At 35.8% G+C, this 23,963-nt stretch overlaps 1 long non-coding RNA gene across 2 annotated transcripts in view; it reads left to right on the top strand.

Annotated features, from left to right (window-relative positions):
* The window catches only part of LOC137489184 (uncharacterized), a 298,052-nt gene that overhangs the window by 16,142 nt on the left and 257,947 nt on the right, over positions 1-23,963 (top strand). The window lies entirely within an intron of this gene.

Here is a 23,963-nt window from a genome sequence, read left to right as displayed (position 1 = left end):
TCATGCTGATTGCTGAATAATTAGTCAATATGCACTAAATTAGATACTTAAGAACTGCCTTTGTCCTTCTCTCTGTATGTGTACCACAATTATTTAATCAACAAAGAAAGCAAAGCAGAGGAAATGAACATGGCTTGCTTATTTAGCCATGCCCTTTATCAAAGTAATAAGCTTTTTCTGCCATTATAAAGATTCTGGCAGAAAACGCTTGAAGGGATTATAAATTACTTGCTCGCTAATTCTATTTCACTATTGAATTCTGTTTCATACCAATTAATATTTCTCTTCTGGCACTACTGTACTGATTATTATTAATTTGCACTTTAAACATACAACAACACACTTTGAAACATACTGGCCTCATTGGATTTATGCTTATTTAACTTTAGACCAAAAAAGTTTTTTATTTATGCGAGCAAAAATCAAACAAATGCATTTCTATGCTGAACTGACACCTTTTGGTTTTGACTTCATAAATAACAGTGAGGGAAACTGTCATTCAGCATTAAATTAAATTAAATTAAATTAAATTAAATTAAATTAAATTAAATTAAATTAAATTAAATTAAATTAAATTAAATTAAATTAAATTAAATTAAATTAAATTAAATTAAATTAAATTAGACCACGCAGTGGCACAGTAGGTACTAGGTAGTGCTATCACCTCACAGCAAGAAGGTCGCTGGGTCACTGGTTCGACCCTCGGCTCAGTTGGTGTTTCTGTGTGAAGTTTGCATGTTCTCCCTGTGTTTGTGTGGGTTTCCTCCGGGTGCTCCGGTTTCCCCCACAGTCCAAAGTCATATGGTACAGGTGAACTGGGTAGGCTAAATTGTCCGTAGTGTATGAGTGTGTGTGTGTGAATGTGCGTGTGGATGTTTCCCAGAGATGGGTTGCAGCTGGAAGGGCATCCGCTGCGTAAAAATGTGCTGGATAAGTTGGTGGTTCATTCTGCTGAGGCGACCCCGAATTAATAAAAGGATTAAGCCAAAAAGAAAAGAAATGAATGATTAAATTAAATTAAATTAAATTAAATTAAATTAAATTAAATTAAATTAAATTAAATTAAATTAAATTAAAACGTGGTTTTCTGTATGGAAAAACTCTCAGTAGACGTTCCCTGTGCTGTCATTATTTGTCATGAATGTGTGCTGAGAGCTCTGAATGATAGACAGGCAGTCAGAGACCTGAGTAAAGCTGTAATTTGTCAGTCTGAGAGCCCAGTAAAATGAGGATCACACTTCAGTGTGCATCAGATGCTGTCTGTAAAGTGCACTTACATATCACAAAGCTCTCTAACAGTAATAGCAGGACACTAGGTTCATTGACTTTCTTCTGAACTGCAGTTTTAAACATGGCAGCTAAGGGAGTTATCAGTTAACAAAAACTGCTTTTATTCAGGGAGAAAAATTATGTTGCAAAATCTAAATCTAAAGTAATTTGTTTTTCAGAACTGTATTTCTACAAGCTTTGCCTCCACCTGCTGGCTAAGTATATTTATTGCAATTAAGAAGTTGAAGTCAGAATTCTTAGCCCCATTATCTTGTTTTGCACCACGTTACATAATATAGACATATATTAATAGTATTTATGAGCGTTTGTAATATTATTGCAGGAATATTATATATATATATATATATATATGTATATGTATATATATATATATATATATATATATATATATATATATATATATATATATATATATATATATATATATATATATATATATATGTAACCTTAGCGTTTTTATAAGGAACATGGTCAAGAATATGTGCAGCGTTATCTTGTTTTGCACCTCATGTTACATAATATAGACATATAATAATAATAGTTATGAGCGTTTGTAATATTATTGCAGGAATATTTTATATATATATATATATATATATATATATATATATATATATATATATATATATATATATATATATATATATATATATATATATATATATATATATTATTCCTGCAATAATATTACAAACGCTCATAACTATTATTATTATTATATATAAGAGCAACTATAATATATTATTAACAGATCACTGCTTAGATTTATAAGTTTTTATTTATTTGTTGATAAATTATTATTATTATTATTATTATTATTATTATTATATTTTAATGCATTTAAAATAATTATTTTACTAATTTTATGATTTAATTTATTTATTTTGCATTCTAAACAAGGTATTTTGAAGTAACCACACGTTGGCTACATCAGTATTAAATGTTTTTTTTAATACTGTAATGTAAATATATAAATATATTGGCATGATCTCCTTAAAAAAGAAATCAAAGTTATACTTTTTGTGCAGAATTTTGAATTTTGAAAAATGACTGCAACACTGCCTATCAGTGGTCACATGGACTACTTACTTAAAGGACAAATTGTATGAAATGTTGGTCCAATTATTTGATAAATAACAAGTGCTAATGAATCGAGTGTCTTGAATAAGCAAATCTAAGAGTCTGTGACTTCATAAAGGCTGGCCGGTCTGACTTAAATACAACTCATGTACATACATCATTTTTCATAGTTATTTTTTCAATTTTATTTTTCAACACATTTATGAACATAAGTTTTAATAACTCATTATTAATAACTGATTTATTTTATCTTGGCCATGATGACAGTAAATAATTTTGACTAGATATTTTCCAAGACACTTCTATACAGCTTGTATAAAATACAATTTGTTTAGCTATACAGCTATGATATTTAAAGGCTTTACTAGATTGAATACGTTAACTATAGGCAGGTTAGGGTAATTAGGCAAGTTATTGTATAACGATGGTTTGTTCTGTAGACTATCTGAAAAAATATGACTTAAAGGGGCTAATATTTTTGTCTCTAAAATGGTGTTTAAAAAAATAAAAACTGCTTTTATTGTACCCGAAATAAATAAGACTTTCTCCAAAAGAAAAAATATTATAAGACGTGTGTAAATGTCCTTGCTCTGTTTATCATTATTTGTGAAATATTTATAAAAGAATCAAAAATTCAAAGGGGCTAATAATTCTGAGTTTAACTGTATAACATTAGCTTGATAGCATAAAAAAATTAGAGCAAAACTTATAACGGATATTATTGCATCAGAACCTGGTGCAAAAAATGTACAAATCAAATCTGTTATCAGTTTATTTGTTTTTAATGTTACATGACCTTTCTCCACCTTTCTCCCAGTGTGTGAGAGTTCATTCTGACAATATCTCAACTCTGTAGTTTCAGCCTGATGGATTGAATGGCTGTCCTCTAATCTTGGCAGTCAGCTCAAATTAAATGGGAGCTTTATATCAAGCTGATGTCACTTAACATTAAGGGATTGAAGCACTCAGGTGCAGACAGAGTTGACAACCAGCGGCAAGGTGCCAAAAAGTGACAGTGACCTGAAAGCAAAAGAAGAGCAGGAGAGGAAAAATGACAAGCCCTTCAAAAAAACCCTTTCAAAGTGTGGTTTTGATTTGTCTGTCTGCTTATGTGCTCTTCGCATACTAAACAGCTCCTTGAAAGAGCCAGGGCAGAGCTTGTGAAAAGTGCTCTATTAAAGGAAAGTTCAAAGTTGTTCAGAGTTAAGGCCGAAGAGTGATTTTATGATGTGTAATGATATCAGTGCATGCAAAGCACATTATCCTTTTAAAACTATTCATTGCAAATTGTCTAATTCATTTTATTTTAGCGGAAGTTTTCAATGCCAAAATTGCAAGGATTTCAGTTAACCTTTCAGTGTGCAGAAAGGTTGCATTCTGTAAAATGTCAAAAGAATCTGTGAAATATTTATAGTCATCATAAGTGCACTTCATCCATCAAAATATTTTCACTCAAGTGGCTTTGCTAACCCAAAAATGGAAATTTACTCACTTTACTTGCCCTCAAGTGGTTGCAAACCTCTGTGATTTTCTTTCTTCTGTTGATCACAAAAAATATATTTTGAAGAGTGTTGAAAACCTGTAACCATTAACTTTTATATTTAGTAAAACAACTACTGCGGAAGACAATAATTACAGGTTTTCTAGCTTTCTTCAAATATCTCATTTTGTGTTCAACAGAGGAAAGAAACTAAGGTTTAAAACAAGTAAAATGTGAGTAAAAGAATTTTTTTTTGGGGGGGGGGGGGGGTATTTTAAATGATTTCTTTTTTTCTTTTTTTTTTTTTTACAAAAATTGTGCAAAAATTTTTATAAAAGCCAGTAATTTGTACAAATTTTTTAATTCATTGGTTACTATTGTTTCTTAAGTCAACCACTTTTAATTTCAAAGCATCAGAAGAGGGCAGCAGAGATGCACGTTTGTCAAAGCTCACAGGCCAGCTCAACCATGAATACCAAAACACACTTGTTTAGTGCTGGAATTTTTCAATGAGATTTTTTGCCGTCAATCTCATGGGAGCAGATGCCACTGAAGCAAAATATTTGTGTCAGTAATATATTTTCTCTTATAAATTGTTTCTGAACTGGCATAAAGCTTTTTTGTTTTTAATTTTTTTTTCAAAGATGTCAGTAAGAGATTTTTAGTATCTACAGTTTTATACTTTCTGTTTTGAAAGAAAAAGGAAGAATTATACAGGTTGCTGTTTTCAGTGTTTTAAGCTTTCAAGTTTAAAGGGATACTACACAAAAATGAAAATTTGTTGTCATCCTTAAACCATGCAAGATGTTTAGCAGAACAGTATACAGAAAAATTGTAACAACATGTATTTTATATATTATATATTATATTTTATATTATTTATATATTATATATATTAGCATAAAATGTTTTTGTTGTTAAACTTTTCTGACTTTTTTGAAAAGTGCCAATAGCTGTGGTTTTGGACTATAAGAATATCCAAAGACATGATTCCAGCTAAAATTCTTCGTTAACATTTAATGTGAGTTAAGTAGCAGCAGAATTTCATTTGTGGGTGAACTACTTTAAATATGTTAGTGCACGATGGTTTTTGTTTATTTTATAATGGAACTTAGAGTTGGGCTGATAAACAAATTTGATCACAATTCAGTATAATATCATGTGAATAACAATGATAAGCTCTGGACTTTTTACTCTTTATTGATCTAAGAGCCAATCACACAGCAGAAAAGTGCAACAATTGGAATCTAAAAGTGTGTTCATATAGAGATGTACTGAATTTACGGCCACCACAAATTTATCGAGCAAAAATGTTATGCCATTTAATGGACCCTCTTATTTTTGTGGCTTCAGTCATTGTACTCTTTTAAATCTGAAACCATTAACAACTGATATTGAAATATCTATCAGTATCATTTAATATGAAAAAATAATTATCGAGGTGGCATTTTGCCATACCACCCAGCCCTAATGGAACCTTTATTTTTAATAATTTTATAATGGGACAACTTTATAATCATGCAATTTAATTTCGAATTTCTTAGTCACTTTTATTTAGCTTTATATTGTACATATTGTAGTTTGAAAGAGTAAAAAAAGGAAAATAACCATGAATCATAAGCTATACGAAAACAGTTTTTTACGGTGTATCCCATAATACAAGTACCATAATAGTGGACTATAGTAATTTGAACACTTTATTTTATCCTACATATAACTATCCCAAAATATCCAAACACTTTGAAGTCAACTCTTTGATTCTCATTCCCACTTTTATGGAAAAAAAAAAAAAAGTTTAATCTGTAAGTGAATTGCTTTGAGTTGGACTCCCAAACAACTGCGGCTGAACTATCATACTGTAGTATGATGCAGCGATTGCGAAAAGAATGATGTATTAATGAGTGTTTCCCAAAATCATAGTTTCTCTGTCGCAGATCCATTGTTTGAACCACGTTAGTTATAATGTAAAACATCCATTATGACACTCAAAACGGGGTGGAGTAACTACTTCTTTAGAGGAAAAACTCCATAATTTTTTTGTGCAAATTATGATTTACATGCACTTGCATTTAAAACAAATCTAGTATTAGTTTTGGTAAAAACATGGTCTTATTTTCTATATTAATTAAACTACATGTAAATGGGAGGACCTAGGGTATATATATTTCCTTTATAAATATTTTTGAGAATATGTTATATAAAGTCACTAATCTCATATAAATCATCAATCATTTATGGTTGTAAGCCTAATTTGTAGGTTTTTCATTAAGAAAAAAAAATCCTACTTAGTAGTAATAATAATAATATTAATAATAATAATAATAATTATTATTATTATTATTATTATTACTATTATTATAGTTACTATTATTAAGTAGGATATTATTTAGTTATTTTATTTGTTTTTCATTTTTTTAATTTACTTTTATAGTTTGACACATTCAAATCACTGCAGAAATCTTACATTTATATATATACAGTTGAAGTCAGAATTATTAGCCCCCCTGTATTATTAGCGCCCCTGTTTATTTTTTTCCTCAATTTCTGTTTAATGGAGGAAAGATTGTTTCAGCACATTTCTAAGCATAATAGTTTTAAAAACTTATTTCTAATAACATATTTATTTTGTCTTTGTCATGATGACAGTAAATAATATTTTACTTGATATTTTTCAAGACACTTCTATACAGCTTAAAGTGACATTTAAAGGTTTAACTAGGTTAATAAGGTGAACTAGGCAGGTTAGGGTAATTAGGCAAGTTATTATATGTTGATAGTTTGTTCTGTAGACTTATCGAGAAAAAAAAAAAAGCTTAAAGGGGCTAATAATTTTGTCCCAAAAATGTTTTAAAAAAAATGTACAACTACTTTTCTTCTAGCCGAAATAAAACAAATAAGAATTTCTCCAGAAGAAAAAATATTATCAGACATACTGTAAAAATGTCATTGCTCTGTTAAACATCATTTGGGAAAAATTTAAAAAAGAAAATAAAAATCAAAAGGGGGCTAATAATTCTGACTTCAACTGTGTATATATATATATATATATATATATATATATATATATATATATATATATATATATATATATATATATATATATATATATATATATTTGACTGCAACTATTTGTTTTCACAAGTTTTGGAGAGCAAACAGCCTAAATTGCGCTTTTAAATAATAGGTCACCTATAGCTTTAGTCATGAGCCACGTCTGTGTTTAAAATGGCATAAATGTTTTCAAAGTGCACTGCGAAGGGAATGGAATCGTCAATATGAAGATTTGTTGAAACTGAACTGTAAAAATACTTTAAAAGCAAATTACACCTAAGTGAGATGACCTTAATGCTTTATTCATTCCAATGTGGAACGTTCTTAATGAAAAGGGCACAGGGGGATAACAGGGAATAGAACACAACCAGGAACTATGCTTCTAGAGGTGTACTTGCAAGCGTGCAATTTTGCAAATGTTTGTTGGAATGACAGATTTGGGAAACAGCAAATTAAAAACCATGTTTTTAACGATGGAACTTGCGACCTTAGTTAGCTAACAATTGTTTTTAGAAACTCACCCCTGATCAGCAGTTTAGCATCTCACTCAAGAGGATGACTCAAAAATATTTATATAACCATATTCCCCTTTATGTTTAGGAAGACGAAATGTAGTACACAAGACATCGATATTTGAAGCCTTAAAGCATCATGAGCTTTTCAGATGAATTGTTTCACAGAGAAAATAGGTTTAGAATGACATGAGTGTAAATTTTTTTTATAATTATGTAGGTTTTTGTTTTCACAATTCCTGTTATTCAATATTTAGTGTAAAATCAAACTTTTTGTCTGCTTTATTTTAAGATCAAGAAAAGAGGATTTGTTTCTGTCAGTGGATAAATCAGTTATGTCTAAAAGAACACAAACAAGCATTATTCTTTAAACAGCCCTCAAAAAGCTACAATGATTCACTGCGTTTTAGAAACAACAACTTGAAGAAATTCTTTATGTTTTTCGTCATGCTAATCTGCAGGCCCTCGTGTGAACATGAGTGGAAGGAAAACAGATCTGGGACCTGTTGACCTACCATCTTCACATTCCGTCTTACCCAGTCTCAGACATCTTTGATGGCACCAAAACAAAGAGGGGGTGCCATCTATAAGCCTCTGGAATTTATGCGTAAACCCATAGAAATGGCTCTCCTTCAGGGTCGCCATTCATGCAAGCAATCAACTTTATATGGGAGGCTTAGAAAAGAGGCAAGAAAATGGAGAAAATTTGTCTGGATCGTCAAAAGGGAAAGTGCCGCATACTTCTGCGGAAGACTTTGAAGTCATACAAGATGATTGAGAGATGGGAGGCATGGTTTGATTTAATTTGCCAAAGAATGGTTGGAAATGGGTGAGTAGTGAGGGGAGGAGGCAGTTTCATAAAAAAGTCAGTTCACAGGGAATGACAAAAAGAGCACATTTCAGCGAATGTATCAATCTGCCAGTAAGCAGCCCAAGAATGAGGGAGTGAATGACGTGAGAGGCTGAGGAAGAGAAAGCAGGTTGTGAGAAAGCGCTCCGGTTGGCTCCTCTAAAGAAAAAAAGCCTTCTCTCTCCTGCTGGGCCCAGCTCGGCTCCTGTCCCCCGTCACAATGCGGGGCCTGCCGAGGCCCCCTGCCCCCTGACTGCCCTTGCTGCAGTAGGAGAGCATTCCCAGCCTGGCTCCAGAGCTCCAGCATATGGAGGCCAGACTGAGGGGGTTGCTCTCCGCTGCGGCCCCCCAGCAGCAGCTACACTGTCTGGCAGCAGTGTGGAGCCTACTCCTAGAGAGCCGGACATGAGATCTTACTGCAAGGGTCGGTGCTTTACTGCAAGGGCGCACTAAAACTGTTGTTAAAGACAGCATGAAGAGTGAAAGAAACATGAAATATATTCGGCTCTCATTTTACTGAAGACTGGGGGTCCAGTTCAGACTGTCAAACTGTCTGTGTTTATCTGAAGGCGACAAGCTAGAAACACCATCGAATTGCCCCCCTACCTGTGATTAAGCTTGTTCGCAAAACTCCTGATGTGAATTAAAAACACAAAAGGGAATTCATCAGATTCTATTGGTTGGAATTTCCATTGGTTTATTCATTTATTTATTTTATTGAATCATGCATTGATTGTTTGTATTAACATATATTCTCAGTTAACTTTTAAAGTATATTACTATATTTATTTATTTGACTTGTATTATGTTTGTTTTATTTTTATAATGGAGATGCAAAATGCAACAACAGTGGTGGAATTAGCATTAGATCAGTGTATAGCAAACGTGTTAAACAGGCTGGTTATATGTACTGTAGGAAAATATGGCCTAGTAATAATTCATAACCAGTATAGTAACACAACAAACATTACTGCACGACCCCCCAGCCCCTACACCCCCCTTAAACATGGTAACATTTTATATCATGGGACACATTATGTCCCAGTTAATGTTAGTTAATGTATTAACAACATGATCAATCGATGAACAATGCTTGAACGCCATTCCTTAATCATAATTCAACATTTACAAATGCACTATTAAATTCTAATGCTGTTCTTATTAACATTAGCTAATGCCAACTGTATTTAAATTTACTAATGTTAACAAAGATAAACAAGTACTGTAATAACTAGTGTGTAAAGAATCATGGTTATTCGGAAGAATCACAACTCACTGTTCAGAACGCATGTGACCCACGGATCAATAACTTTTGTAGGTTAATCCAACATTTATAACAATTGCAGAGAGATCTCCTCCTGTGTCATTTAGAACATGAGTATCAAAGCATTTTGGCTTCCCTGTAAAATGTAATGATGGCGGAAAAAGTTGTGGTGGGACCTAAATGCTTTCTTAGATAATTAATTAAAGGTGTTTTCTGTCACTGTTTGTTTAGCCTGCATTAATGCATTCAATGTAAAGCTTTCATTCATTAATTTTCTTTAATGACTGCCAACTTTTCCAGCATCTGTTTTACACAGCACATGCCCTTCCAGCTGCAACCCATCACTGGAAAACATCCATACACACTCATTCACACACGTAAAGACAATTTAGCTAACCCATATCATCTATACTGCATGTCTTTGGACTGTGGGGGAAACCGAAGCACCCGAAGGAAACCCATGCGAACATGGGGAGAACATGTACACAGAAATGCCAACTGACCCTGAGGCTCGAACCAGCAATGTTCTTGTTGTGAGATATTCATGCTACCCACTGTGCCACAACGACACCCCCCATTAAAAGATTGTGATCTCAATTCAAATCCGCGCAACATGAATGATAGGCTAAATAATAATGATTTGCATATGTTTATTAATGCTTTGAAGAGCTGCATTCAAATATGCGTTTGATCGAGAAAGATTCAGTTTTGAGACTTTTCCATTTGGTTACAAACAATTAAATAACACAGAAGTACTGGGATAACAGTTTATAGTTCAGATATAAGCATTGATGTTTATGGTAAAATCACTGTTAAATGGAACTTGACAATGGTGAATGTTGTAGCAATTACATTTTGTTATGAATTGGTCATGATAAAATGATACACCTATAATGAAACATGAAGTTTTATGGGTGAATTGTTGAATCATTAATTGTACAACATATATTTATTTTCAAGATGTTAGATTTCTATATTTAACATTATCAACAACAGTATAGCAAAGATCATTTTTCGTATTAAATATTTTCTTTTTTTCCAGCTGGTTCTTTCTTGATTTTTATTTGTATTAAAATTGCAGGTTCTAATTTCTGTTTGTTAAAACTGCTGTTTTTTGCAGTAATATTTTGTATAAATGGAAAGCAACTGACATTTGGCTCCTCTCTTTTCTGCTAATCTGAAAAATGGTCTGATCCGTGATTCAAAAACTGTACTATGATTCGAACCGTGAGATTTGTGATTTGTTACACCACTACTAATAAATATATTGTTCATAGGTTATATTAGTAAATACATTAACTTGCATTAACTAAATGTGCCATATTGAAAAACAAAACAAACAAAAAAATGCTTGTTTAAATTTAGTAAGAATATAAAATCAGGACGCAAGATGAAGTGGGTTCCAGTCAGGATCTAGTATTGCTCTAAATGCTTTTTGTGTAGTTGCAGTCAACAGCTGTCTTTAAACTAGCTTCGAGTGTCTCTTTGAAGAATTTCACTGTAACTGTAATGCATTGGTTAATGGCTCCACAAAACAGGCCACACACGCCGTCCCAACACAAGAGGTGCAATCTGTACAACCAAGCACACTTTGCTCAGGAGAGCTGTGCTTCTTGGCTTGCCCTCAGCCCTTCAGCTCTGACATTAACTAATGTTGGTTCACTGCAGGAATATGCAGCCATTCTAATGCTAATGGCAGATTTAACCAGCTCCTTATCCTCAGTGTCTGAAGCTCTGTTCAACTTGATCTGCTGGGAAAAGTGAGTGGTGAAAAAGAGAACAGGGAGGTAAGGCAAATAAAAGAGAGAGAGAGAGAAAAAAAATGAGAGCCAGGCAACAAAAAGTGGAGGGTGTAAAACAATATTGTCAAAGCACAGGCACAAGCAAGTTTGTTTTTTTACCTTTGCGTTTGGCAGTCAAAACTGCTGGTCAGTGTAAATGCTACATGTACTCTTGTAATTATAGGACTACAGTAACACTTGTTTCATGGTTGGAAAGCATGACCCACATGTGCAGACAGCGAAGCACTCTAGGAAGTGAGAACCCGGCACAGAGTTTTACACTCTTTCAATGGAGAGCAGCAGAAAGGCCAGGTGGTCATTAAAAGTGCTGTAATCCCCTTCATGAATAGATCACGGTTTCTCTCACTGTGAGGAAAGCTATGCATGAGCAGTACTGCAGAGAGAAAGAGTGAGAGAGAGAAGGGTAGTGTTTGATGCTGGGCCCCCAGGCCCTTTAGCACACTGGCTGAACCGTGTTTCTGAGCGGATGTGTTAACAGTTTCAGGCTCAATGGAGGGAGAAATCCCCACAAAGAGAGGTGTACAAATATTGTGGGAAATCCGTCCACTCTTTAATATTTCATGAAGCCCCACAATCTATTCATTGGACTTCATTCCTTTGGAGGGGCCCTCATTCAGACTCACTCCAACGCCTCAATGGGCAGCTCTTAATTGAGTGCCCGCTCATTTTCCAGCTCCCTGGCAGATTGTTCCTTATGAAAAGATCCTGGCTCTTCATCCTCCTTCTCTTCTGCCCTAGAGTGGGAAGCAGAAATGAGGGCGCGCCTTGCTGGTGGTATGAGTAAGAGGGAGGGTTTGGGGGACGTAGATGAGAAATATGAAGGAAAAAGTAAGGGAGATTAGAAGGAAGAGATTTGTGTGTGTTGCATGCCAAAAAGGCAAGGGTTGGGGGTTGTTCCTTATCCCAGGCAAGATAAGGAACATGTGCACTGAGAAAGTCAGTCTATGCCAGCACAAGACAAACTGCTGTTCAGAGTGAGGCCATTGGCCTGAGCAATAATTCGGTCAACTCATTCGGCCTCCCTGCTGACTCTGGCTGACAGAGAGGCCTTTCAGCACCGCTGACAGCACCTCAGAGAAATCCCCCATTCGCACTCCAGGAGCTCTGCATAGTCCGGTGTCAGCCCACACCGCAGCTTAAAACAGTCCGCAAGATAGATGCCGCTGTGCTAATCAGTCGTTTGTGTGCTGTACGGACACCATGCTGGGAACCTCAAGATTCTGAAGAGCATTGAGCACCTTTTTGATCTTTTCAAGTGTTTGTTAGATCAACTGTTTATTTACCACACAGCGAGGCCCCTCACTCATGCATTACATCTTGAATGGGCACAACAGTTAAGTAACGTTCACACTTGTTGCACCTGTTCCCAAGCAAGACAGAGTTTCATTGATAAAACAGCAAACATCAAAGCGATTTTTGCAGACCGGCCAAGGTCTCATATTGTAGGTCTTTGATAATTTTTGGTTGGAATGTAAATGAGACTCTGTGAGGTAAGAATCAGCTTAAAGAAGTAGCATAGAACCATTCAATGTAAAGAATGATATGGTTAAATGACAGTGACACTGATGATGACTCCTTGAACGGGTTTACCCCAAGCAATCTTGTAATCAACCAAGACGTGGGACTCTGGCTGTGCAGATCACACCATCACATAAGTCAGACCTGGCCCAATGTGACAGTGACCTGACTGTGAAAGTGTGACCTTGGGTGTTAGTATAATCCTGGATGTGTCCAGCTGCAGGCATGGCCCCTGATCCCATGATTAAAGGTCATCCGGTAAGAAAAGCTGAGCCTGGCATGCTCCAGCTGAGTCTGCTCACACTAACCCTGATGTGTGTCCAACAGGCTTAGACCAGCTCATGAGGGATGGAGGATGCCTGCCGAGAGGAGTCCAAGGGAGAAGAAAATCTGCCCCTACCACCCCCTTCTGTCATCCCTCACCTCTCTGCTATGCCTTGCTTGGTTCCCTGATCCAACATAAAGAATTCGGGGGTCATGCACAGAAAATGGATAAGCCTGAAATAGGCCTCTCTGTCCTCTGCATTACAGTTTTTTTACACAACACATTTATCCACGTAATAATGCTGACATGGAAATAAATAGGATTCATGGATTCATTTTGATGGAAAATAACTTGACTAGGAAAATAGTGTATATCAATACCAGAAAACTATTTTAATGCATTGAAGTTGAATGAAAGAGTTAGATGTAGAAAATGAATGCAAGACTTTCAAGTGCTTGTCTAAGTGGCACTCCTTCTCCACATCTAATCCTGGAAGTTTTGATGAACTTCAAGAATGCACTGTCTGAGAACTTTAAAGAGCCTCAGGAATGTGACTTCAGATGCATTGCCTTGATCCAGAGAGCGATTAAATCCATCACAGGATTTACTAAACCGGTTTAATAAAGCGCCACCAGCTCAATCGGTCCCCATCACTACCAAGATAATAACAAGAGTGCATGGTCCTCAGACAGCCAGTCTCAAATTTGCAGTAACTTTACAGCTGCATTCACAGTCAAGAACTCAGCGTAACACTGATGAAGGCAGGGTCAAGAGCAGTAACATGATTGCACCTTGCTTGTTAACCTAACAAGCAGGTGATTAATTTTAGAAGCTAATCTTGTGGTACCAAAGTCAGGAGGAAATACCTCCGGTGGCCTAATCCACTAAGGCTTGGACCAAGACACTCACTGTGCTGCTCAGCAAGGGCCTTTGTGCTGGACAGGTATTAGCTGACAAGTGCAGGTCTGGCCTGCGATAGTTATGAGCTCGAGAGGAGGCCTACCTCAATGACTGCAGAGCTGAAAGGAAGGGGCGGAAGGAGCCCATTCTCATCAAGGGTTTCTCCTTTTTACATGCTAGGCTTGCATTTTCTATCCTCTTGCAGTGGACATGAAAGCGTCTGGATCTCAGAGTGTCCTTTGTGTGCTTTTATATTGGACAGCATCTGAATCTAAGCAGTCAGACTATTTGGTGTTCTGATTCTCAATGAAGCCCATTCACTCAAACCAAGATTTGCTCAAGTTTGGAAACACTGTTTGAAAGTCAAGACGTCCTTGTTCACTTTTTGTCCAGTAAGCCATCCAATTAAAAAGGGATCTGTAGCAGAGTGTTTTAAGAGATGTTGGCTATGTGGCCATATATAAGATTACCGACTTTACCTATCCTGTTTTGTTATCAATAAAATTATACTGCTAAGTGGCAGCTTTCAAGTTTGGAATATTTATATCCCTGAAAACTGGGCAGTGAGTGACATAAATAAACACAGTGGAGGTTCATCTTATCTGAGCTACAAAAGGCATGAGTGTGCCACTGCTAAAGGCTATAGTGAACTTTGACCCTATGGGCCACAGAGAGTGTTTGTCCCTCCATAATTGGACAGAAGGGTCCTTTCGCTCTTCATTTAACCTTTTCTGACTGATTCTTTCTTCCCTAGTAGCCACAAAGCCCCTGGTCCTGACCCAGTTGTTCCTGGCATATCTTTCCTCCCCCAGTCCAGGCCTTTGAAAGCTGGAGAAAAGCTGGAGTGTGCTTGCCCTGTCAGGAACAATGGAAGAGTTAGTGACCCCTGACCTCAAGGGCTTTGAGATTTCTTCCTGGATCAGGAGCTGCCTTTCTCCATGGTTGGTTACTGCACTGCAGCTCAGGAACAGAATGAGGGTAAACACTTGTTAAGAAGTGATTCTTCTTCTCCTTCATCCTTGCACTCCCCCATCTCCTTTCTTTCTCTCTCTTCTTTCTGTCTTCTTGGTTCTTTTGTGTCCATGTGTTAAAGAAGTTAAGACAGGTCCTCTCTTCTGGCAGCATCCTGGCAGTCCATCACTGTCACAAACACAATGTCCATCAGTCACAGATCACACACACTTAGTAACTATATGTATTTACGACCGAGAACTGCCAGAGCTGTTGCTTTTACCTTCCTGATATTTCTATAGAGATTCAGAACTGACCAAATGCAATAAACCGATAATAGCACACAATATGTTAGAAAAATTATGTTGTTGTAGAACAAGGTAACAGTTTGGGTGAAACTTTAATGAATGTAGTTACATGAATTTCAGAAATCATTTCGCTGTAATAACAGCATCACTTAAACTTCATAAACTTTATGTATTTATTAATGACCTACATATAATAGTCTCATTTCACTTTTAATTTAATTCAGACTATTCACCAGGTTTTCAATGTAGTCCCAGGCCTTTGGATTTTACCTTATTTTGCTACTGGGAATACATTCTTAAATTAGAGTTTCCCATAACTGTTGGACATTATCTCAATCCCTTTGCAGTTTTACCATGCAGGATGACACCTCCACCCCAGGAGGGCTGGTAGTCAAGGTGACCAGAGTCTTGTCCTCTTATGTATCCAGATGCTGAGCATGTGGCTGTACAGCAAAAGCAGGCTGAGAGCGGCCTGTGAGGGGTCTATGAGTGGGCAGAAACATATGGGCTGAAAAAGGAGACCCACTGGGGCTTGCAGCTCCAGGGACCGTGGAAGGCTTTGTCTTGGGCCCAGCCCTCCACAGCACTTAATAGTGCAGAACAGCATTGTACAGTATTGTCAAGTGCTGCCTGTCTTTAGTGTGTGGACACCCATGAAAAGAGACCCTCTTCTGCTTTCTCTCTCACTTTCTTTTGCTCAGTAGGTGTTTTAGTGCTTTTCTTTTAACCCATTCTTTTTGTCAAATCACCTCTCTGCTTCCTTTTTGGCTTTTTTTGTCCAATCTGAAATGTTCTCTTGACTGATGACCAGAGAGGGACTAAGTGAACCAATTTCCATTTCTGCTTTGTCTATGTGTCCTTAATCCCATAAAGCAAAAATCTGTAGCTACAGCTGCTACAATACTACGGCTAAAGTAGCTGTTGTGTTTTAAGAGTTGTGGTCTGTAAAGGTTAAACACCTACTCTAGATTAAGACTTATGCGATATGTAGTGGATTAAGCTCTGGAAGAAATTATCGTAAGTCTGTTTGTTTTCAAGAGAAGAAAAACTAAAGCATTTGCCAATGCTTTACATTAAACAGCCCAGGCACATTGGAATTACATGCTTCAGCCTACATTTTTGTGAAACCGCAAACCTAGTTCAACATACCTTTGACTTGTTTTAAGGTAAAATGAAGACTATGGGGAAGTGTGATGCCAATAACATCTGTTACTTTTCACACTAATTATATTTACAGGGAAATATTGCAGATAAATAAATAATAATGTTTGTGCCATGCTTTGCAGAACACCACTCATCTGTCTCTATTTGGACAACTTTTCTGGCGATGTCAGTTTGCTCAGTATTCTGTTCTGTATTATATTTGTGATGCATAGCACTCAGGTTCAAGTTTGGTCAAGGACGGTTCACAAAAAGATAAAAGCAATGTATGATTATACAACTATGTGGTCAAAGTAGGGTTGTCATGATACTGGAATTCTATACTAATCGGTACTGAAGTTTTAAAAACGTCCATTTCCTGCAAATATGCAAATGAGCAAGTTCTTACTCCAACAAAGCTGATTTGCCCATGTGTACACATGCTCAACGGAAAAGACGGTGTCTGACTGTAAAGGAGCATTTCAAAGTCACGTCGATCAGCTGGTTTGTCTATAAGCTGACATTACTCTTTGTCTATAAGCTGACATTACTACTTTTGCTTTTGAAAACACTCTTGGTTGGATTTAGGCAAGAGTTTAGGCTAGTGGTTTGGGGATCTGTACGACAAACCCTTCCTTCTTTTCCTTTTCTCTGAAACATACAACATACCCCAAGTAATGCATTTCAGATTCACAAAAATGTAGACAGTTCCTTCTAGTATTTCTAGTAAGCTTGGGCTGTAAAATTCATAGCATTAGGAAAGACGATTTTTTTTTAACTATTAAAGACAAATGTGAAAATGAAGAGCTAGTGAACTTAACTCAAATTTGGAAAGGCGCATTTTTTTCCTTTTTGCTATGGATGCCAATGCTACCGATTTTTTACATTATTCATTATATGAAGAGTTTAGATGCAAAAGCCTCTAAATACCTGTTGATATTTGTTGTAAAATTAGCATTTTTCCCAGGCTCTTGTTTGTAGGCTTGATTATTTTACTTTCATAGTGATGAATAAGTTCTTTTCATTGCCTTTAAAGTGAAATAACTGAACATAAACATGCGAGGCTGAAAAAAATGCTCATTTTAGAAGAAAATTTCAGATGAGACTTAGAGGTTTTTGCCTTTGAACTCTTAATATATTCTTACATAAAATGCCTTCTTTATGCATGAGCTATTTTTAATGTATTTATTTTTATTTCATTTTGAATAGCCAAAGTGCTACACACTCCATTTTTGTCATTATATTGCTCAGCTTTTTGGAAAGATTACAAATATTATAAGGACTCTGATTTGCAGCTGAACGTAGGGTGACCCATCCCCTTTAAAGCTTCCTGTCTTGTTGGGCCTATAAAGCTGTCGTCAGGCCTATGAGAAATGAAATACATTCCCATTTAATTGACAGATACCCAAAACAGCTGGCAGGCTGCTTTTCACAATATGGCATGTCTGCACACTTTTACTTCTTTATAGTTTTGTGTCTAGGATGTCACAGATGTGACCCTGTCTGCAATCGTAACCACACTGTTCTTTACACTCTTTTCTTCACGAATACTTTCCGCCCCATTTCACCTGTCTGTGACACACCCTCTTGCCACACACACACACACACACACACACACACACACACACACACACGGATAATTGCACCTATCGCCACAGTGGTCAATCCCCCAAGGACCTCGGCTTTTCTTTGTTATTTTACATTATTGGATTTGCTTATCCTTGCATATCTTTTGTATATTCTATTTTTACTGCTTTCTATAAAATATCAAAGTATAAAATACCAAAGTTCTTGCATTTGTCCATTCGTAGGCTCAAGCATTGGCATATCTTTGCTTACAATTCTATTGGGTTTACTCCCATCATATCGCCAGAATTACATTTGCAAAAAAACTGTCCTTATGGCCTTCAGTCACAGGACATGCATTAACTGTCTGTTCTTAAAGTGCGGACTGAGATGGGAAAAATAGCTTTTAAATATGCAGCACGGTAGGTAGTGCTGTCGCCCCACAGCAAGAATGATGCTGGTTCAAGCCTCGGCTGGGTCAGTTGGCATTTCTGTGTAGAGTTTGCATGTTCTCCCTGCGTTCGCACGGGGTTCCTCCGGGTGTTCCGGTTTCCCCCACAAGTCCAAAGACATGCGCTATAGGTGAATATCTGTGTGAATGAGAGTGTTTGGATGTTTCCCAGTGATGGGTTGTGCCTGGAAGGGCATCTGCTGCGTAAAAACATATGCTGGATAAGATGGCGGTTAATTCCGCCGCGGCGACCCCGGATTAATAAAGGGACTAAGCCGAAAAGAAAATGAATGAACATGCAGCACCTTTTGCAATGAATAATTTACTAAAAAAGCTGCAGTATAACGAATTGATTTCACTAAATGGTTTTAAAAAGAGTATAAATGATTTAGAAATCAAAACACAGGCTTGTAGATGTTTTGAATAGTTTGTTTGTCAATGTGTGATTCATGTTAACTGTTGTTTAATTGTTTTTCGTTTGTTGTTTGTTAAAGCCATGTGAGATGTATATTGCCAAATCATGGCAAGGATGCTCTTGTATAAAATATTTTTAGTCTCAATGTGTCTTTCCTGGTAAAATAATGGTTATAATAATAATAATTATTATTATTATTTTAATTATAATAATAATAATAATTTAAAGGATAGTCAAAAAGCTAAATCCACAAAAAGCTAAATCTGCTGTTAATCTACTCAAACTTCAGGCCATCCAAGGTGACCTTTTTTCTTTAGTTGAACATTAAAGAAGATTTTGTAGCAAAAACTGGTGATTGCCAATTGCCAGCAGCACTTTGAGAGTGGCATCTCTTGTATGGGTTCACATCACAATGTATATGTTCTAAACTGGTCACGTCACAACAATTTTTTTTAATAATCATTGGAAACTATGTAGACCCCCAAAAAACGCAAGTTTGCTGTTAATTGACTCACACTGTAAAAAACGATATGATCAATTAGTCAAGACCGCTTATGTTTTGAGTTCGTTGCAACTTATTAAACTAAGTTAATCATGTTCTAACTTATTTTATAGGGCATGCAAGCTGTTTTAAGTCAGTGGAGCTTATTAAAAGTTCAATGGACTCATAGGGCCCTATCATAAAATTATTTTCTGCATAAATATAAAAACCACTGCCTCCATGCCTTTATCTCGGGGGGCTTTTTTCAGTTTATTCATGACAATATGCTTTTGTCTAATGTTATTATTATTAGCAGTATTATTTATTAAATGCATATTTATATTTGTTTTATTAAAAACAAGCTTAGATTTGCCCACCTGTCAGGTTTTGGACCATATGGGGCAAAGCATGTGTGTTTGGATATAAAAATTGTGGTTTTTGCCCACACTTCATTTTTATTGTTCATTTATTCATTTAATTTAAACTGAATTTCGAAATAGTTTTGAAACAAATCTTTACACTTAACAAACAAAATTAATTATGTAGGCTAATAGATGTCTGTGCATACAACACATTTCCTTTTACATGAAAGAGAGTAAAAGTGAAAGTAAAGAATGAGAAGGCTCATCTTTCTTTCTCGCCTGTAGATGCTCTGTTTAACTGTTTTCTCACAGTGAAGCGTTCTGTTTTTTACTTACAAAGTCCGCCATGTAAATAGCAAATGCACCATGGAGCGACGCAACTGACTCTTAAAGGGAATGGGAGATGAGAATCTGATTGGTTTATTCTCAAAACGCACCCATAACTCATTAAGAGAATAAGCTCAACCCTGTTAGACCATGCGCTACGGCGCAGAGCAGATTTTTTCGTCCTTAAAATAGCAAAGGTGGACACGCCCTTAATGCTTTTGCGTCCTGTGCTTTGGACTTTGCGCCTAGATTGTTAAAATAGAGCCCATAAAATTAATTTGATTCAGTATAAAAATTTAAGGCAACCAGGTTTTTTTTAAGTGAACCCTCAGGCCAGGATATGAATAACTTCTTTTCTTTAAAACAACTTTTTGTCTTTTTTTGACTCATAAAATCCAATTCTGTGACTATTGTGACTTTGAGAATGGGATCTCTTCCACTTCTTTTCTCTAAAACAACTTTTTGTCTTTTTTGATTCATAAAATCCAATTCTGTGACTATTGTGACTTTAAGAATGGGATCTCTTCCACAGATTAATATAAAAACAGTAAATTGTTTTACCAATTTTCTTGAGTACTTTATACATTGCAATATTGTCTTATCAGTATGTTTTTTTATTATTTTTTATGTAAACAACAAACCATATCTCCAGAGAGAGTAAAAAACATAAGCATTATGAAAAAAAATGATGAACAAACACTGATTTTTAAAAAAAAAATTTATACAGACCATATGTACCATTTACATGATTAACAACAGAATGCATATCCCCTTTTTCCACTGTAAAACAGCTCACATTTTAGTTTGCACACCACAAATACAGTATTATTATGGGACAGGAAGCCAGACTATCATGAAAGCACTCAAGACAGTCTGGAGTAAATGTGCTGTATGTACATTTTTGACACTTATAAAGCATAAAAATACTGTAAAATATTAGCAGATGTTTAAGAAAAATGCTTAGTGAACATACTTATTCATGTAAAAACAATGCTAAGGTCAGTTATTTTCAATTGAAATGTGCATTCTGTGTCTTTGTTTTTTTCCTCTTTAACTCAGCCTAATGCCAGTTTACCTAATATTTCGCCAGCCTCGGTTGCCTTGGTAAAAGGTACTAAATATTTTGTTTTGAGTCATGAAAGTTGCCTTAATATATGCAGATGCAACCGGAAATTGCAACCTCCACAGTAGCAGCCTCTGAAATTAGATGCAGATTCAAAGTTATAAAAATCCACTTGAGGTAGTTTTTAATGAGCAAATGAAAACATTACAAATGGTAGCATCAGCTGTGCAGCTTACTGTGTATGGGTCGATTTGTCAGGCATGCTCAGTCCTGTCATTGTCGGAGGGGTCAGGTAAAAAAAAAAAAACTTTGAATATTTTGAATTTGGACTACAATATCTTGTTCAATCCTACATGCTGCACCTTTAAAGTTGCATTGAAATAAAAATGTACTCTTCCTATTTTTATAATTATATAATAGAGCTTGTCATAAATTATGTTTCTGTGCTTTTCATTAGTTTAGAAAAATTAATTTGCCTCATAATCTTTTATCAAAAATCACAACTGCTCCCTCGAAATAACTTATCTTCAGTTCTGGTCATATAGAATTCCTTTCGGGAGGGGGTATTAGGGCGAGTCTCTTTCTGCCCTGCTTTCATTCATTTTTCAATCTTCAACGATTCATTCAGTTCCCAATGGAGGAAATCATGCACTGCCCTACATTTTTTTTTCTCATTTCAGCACCTATTCATTAGATGTTTTTCACGATATATATATATATATATATATTTTTTTTACTAGAAGTGTTTTGACCTGTGAGTTTTGTAGGTTCAGTAAGTTTCATTTAACTATAATCACCAAGCACCACAGTTTCAGCAAAGTTTTCCGAATGCTCTACTGAAGAAAAAATTCACCAACATCTTGGATGGCCTGAGTATAAGTAAATATATAGCAAATTTTAATTTTAATGCAAAATTAGATTTGACCAACAATCTGAAAAAACGCTTTATCCTCTGAAATGCTCTACAAACGCTATACAACAAACATGCCTCATCTCTCAAACACTGCAAGTGTCTCACAAAGTACGTAATCCCTCCGAATGGTACCCGTATATTCATTTTCCCTGTCATGTACACAATGACTCCAGTGGCACTGGAATCTGCTAATGGTTAATCATCTGCCCTGCCACACAGGGGTTTTGTGATCACGCTTGAGAACACTGGGGTGCTAATGGAAGAGAGGCCGGGCAGGCCTGACCCTGTCATTACCTTAATGTGGGCCTGGCCTCTCCCGCCTTGCCTCCTGCCACCATCAAATGAGCCTCACACATGCTAATGCCAGCCCTTTGATTGTTGCGCTAAATGAAAATTAATTGATTCTCATTCAAGTCTTTTGTCAGCTCCCTGTTTTCTCCACCATGTGCTCTTTCTTTTTAGACCTGGCCAGTCAACAATACACACCGCTGCCTTCTCTCCAATGCATTCTCAAGCATGGAGATGTACTTGCCATTGCTATGCAGACCCCAGGGGCACAAAAGCGAGTGAGCCGAGCAAATGCAGCATCTTGTCAGTTAGTTATGTATGTGTGTCGCCCTTTGGTTAGCAATGCCCTACCTGTAGGTTCTTCAGATTCCCTTTTTGTGTACGCTAACACGCTGTGAGTAATACAGTACTGGGTGACAGAATGTGAAACTCTGTGGGTTGGTCTTTGAGCACAATGCGTAGTCCATGGTGTCCTGATGGGACCACTTAATATGTAGAACAGTGAGACAAAAACAAATTCCGTTATGTCTATGAATCATTTGCGGTCACATTGTCAACAAACTGTTGTCAAGTATAAAGGATTCAGATTACGTTTTTGCACCAATAGAGCCTAAGCTTCTTTTACAAAAGTTCCTTGTGAGCCTTTCTCAACTCATTATGTGCTAAAGTCTTTCCAAAATGAAGGGGAACATTCTCAACTAAATTTAAAACTTCAAAAAGAATGGATATTTTTATTTAGGGCTTGCCTCAATTTTAGCATGAAAGTACTGTATTTGATGTATGGCGTTTAATTTTATTTGTAATTTTTTTGTCAGCTTTATGCAGTATTAACAAAACTTTTGTTGTTCAATTTGTTTAGTTCAGTTTGTTGCATAATCTGATTTTTTAGCTTTATAAATCATCAGTGACAATGTTTACATGGACATCAGTAATTGAATTATTTGTCTTAATCTGAGTAAGACAATAATATGGTTAAGGTGTTTACATGGGTTGCTTTTTGGATGTTCCTGTTATATAGCACATAATTCTATTTACTTCATTGCGTAGCCATGTTATACACATTTTCTCTGGAGTTTCATTGAATTTCTGGGGTTTGGCAGTTTCACTTTAATTTAAGGAACATTTCATGCATGTCCCGCATGACAAACAAGATACTGTATTGGATGTGAGTATGATCTGCTGTAAGAGTGTTGTTTTGATGGAATTTGATACTGATTGCAATTTGTGTAAAAAAACTAACAGCCTTGTGTGTATAGACTATCCTGTCGCAAATTGTGGTAAAAATCTTACACAATGTTATTAGTTTGATTAAGGTTTTTACATGAACGTAATGCACTTCAATAATGGGACTAAAATCAGCATACTCCACGTCTTAATTATATTTCTGTTTAGTTCTATTATGACCTTAATCTGATTAAATTAATCAGAAATTGCTTGTTGTTGTCCATGTTAATATAGTCAGTGTATCATCAGAAATCATAGTCCTAATTTTTATTATGTCAGTTTTTTTGACACCTCAACTACCGGTAGCCTCTCAATTTCATTTTATGAATCACCAAAAACTAAAAGAATGTTTAATGCTGAACAAAATAAGTTACTAACATATTTTATAAGCCATAATGCACACTTTATACTGTATATTCTCTGACAAGAACATATGGCTCTTTAAAAAAACTCCTATAAGTG

Source organism: Danio rerio, chromosome 23 (genome assembly GCF_052040795.2).
Source record: "Danio rerio strain M-AB ecotype USA chromosome 23, GRCz13ab, whole genome shotgun sequence".
Classification (NCBI taxonomy): domain Eukaryota; kingdom Metazoa; phylum Chordata; class Actinopteri; order Cypriniformes; family Danionidae; genus Danio; species Danio rerio.
This window is presented reverse-complemented; position numbering and strand designations above follow the sequence as displayed.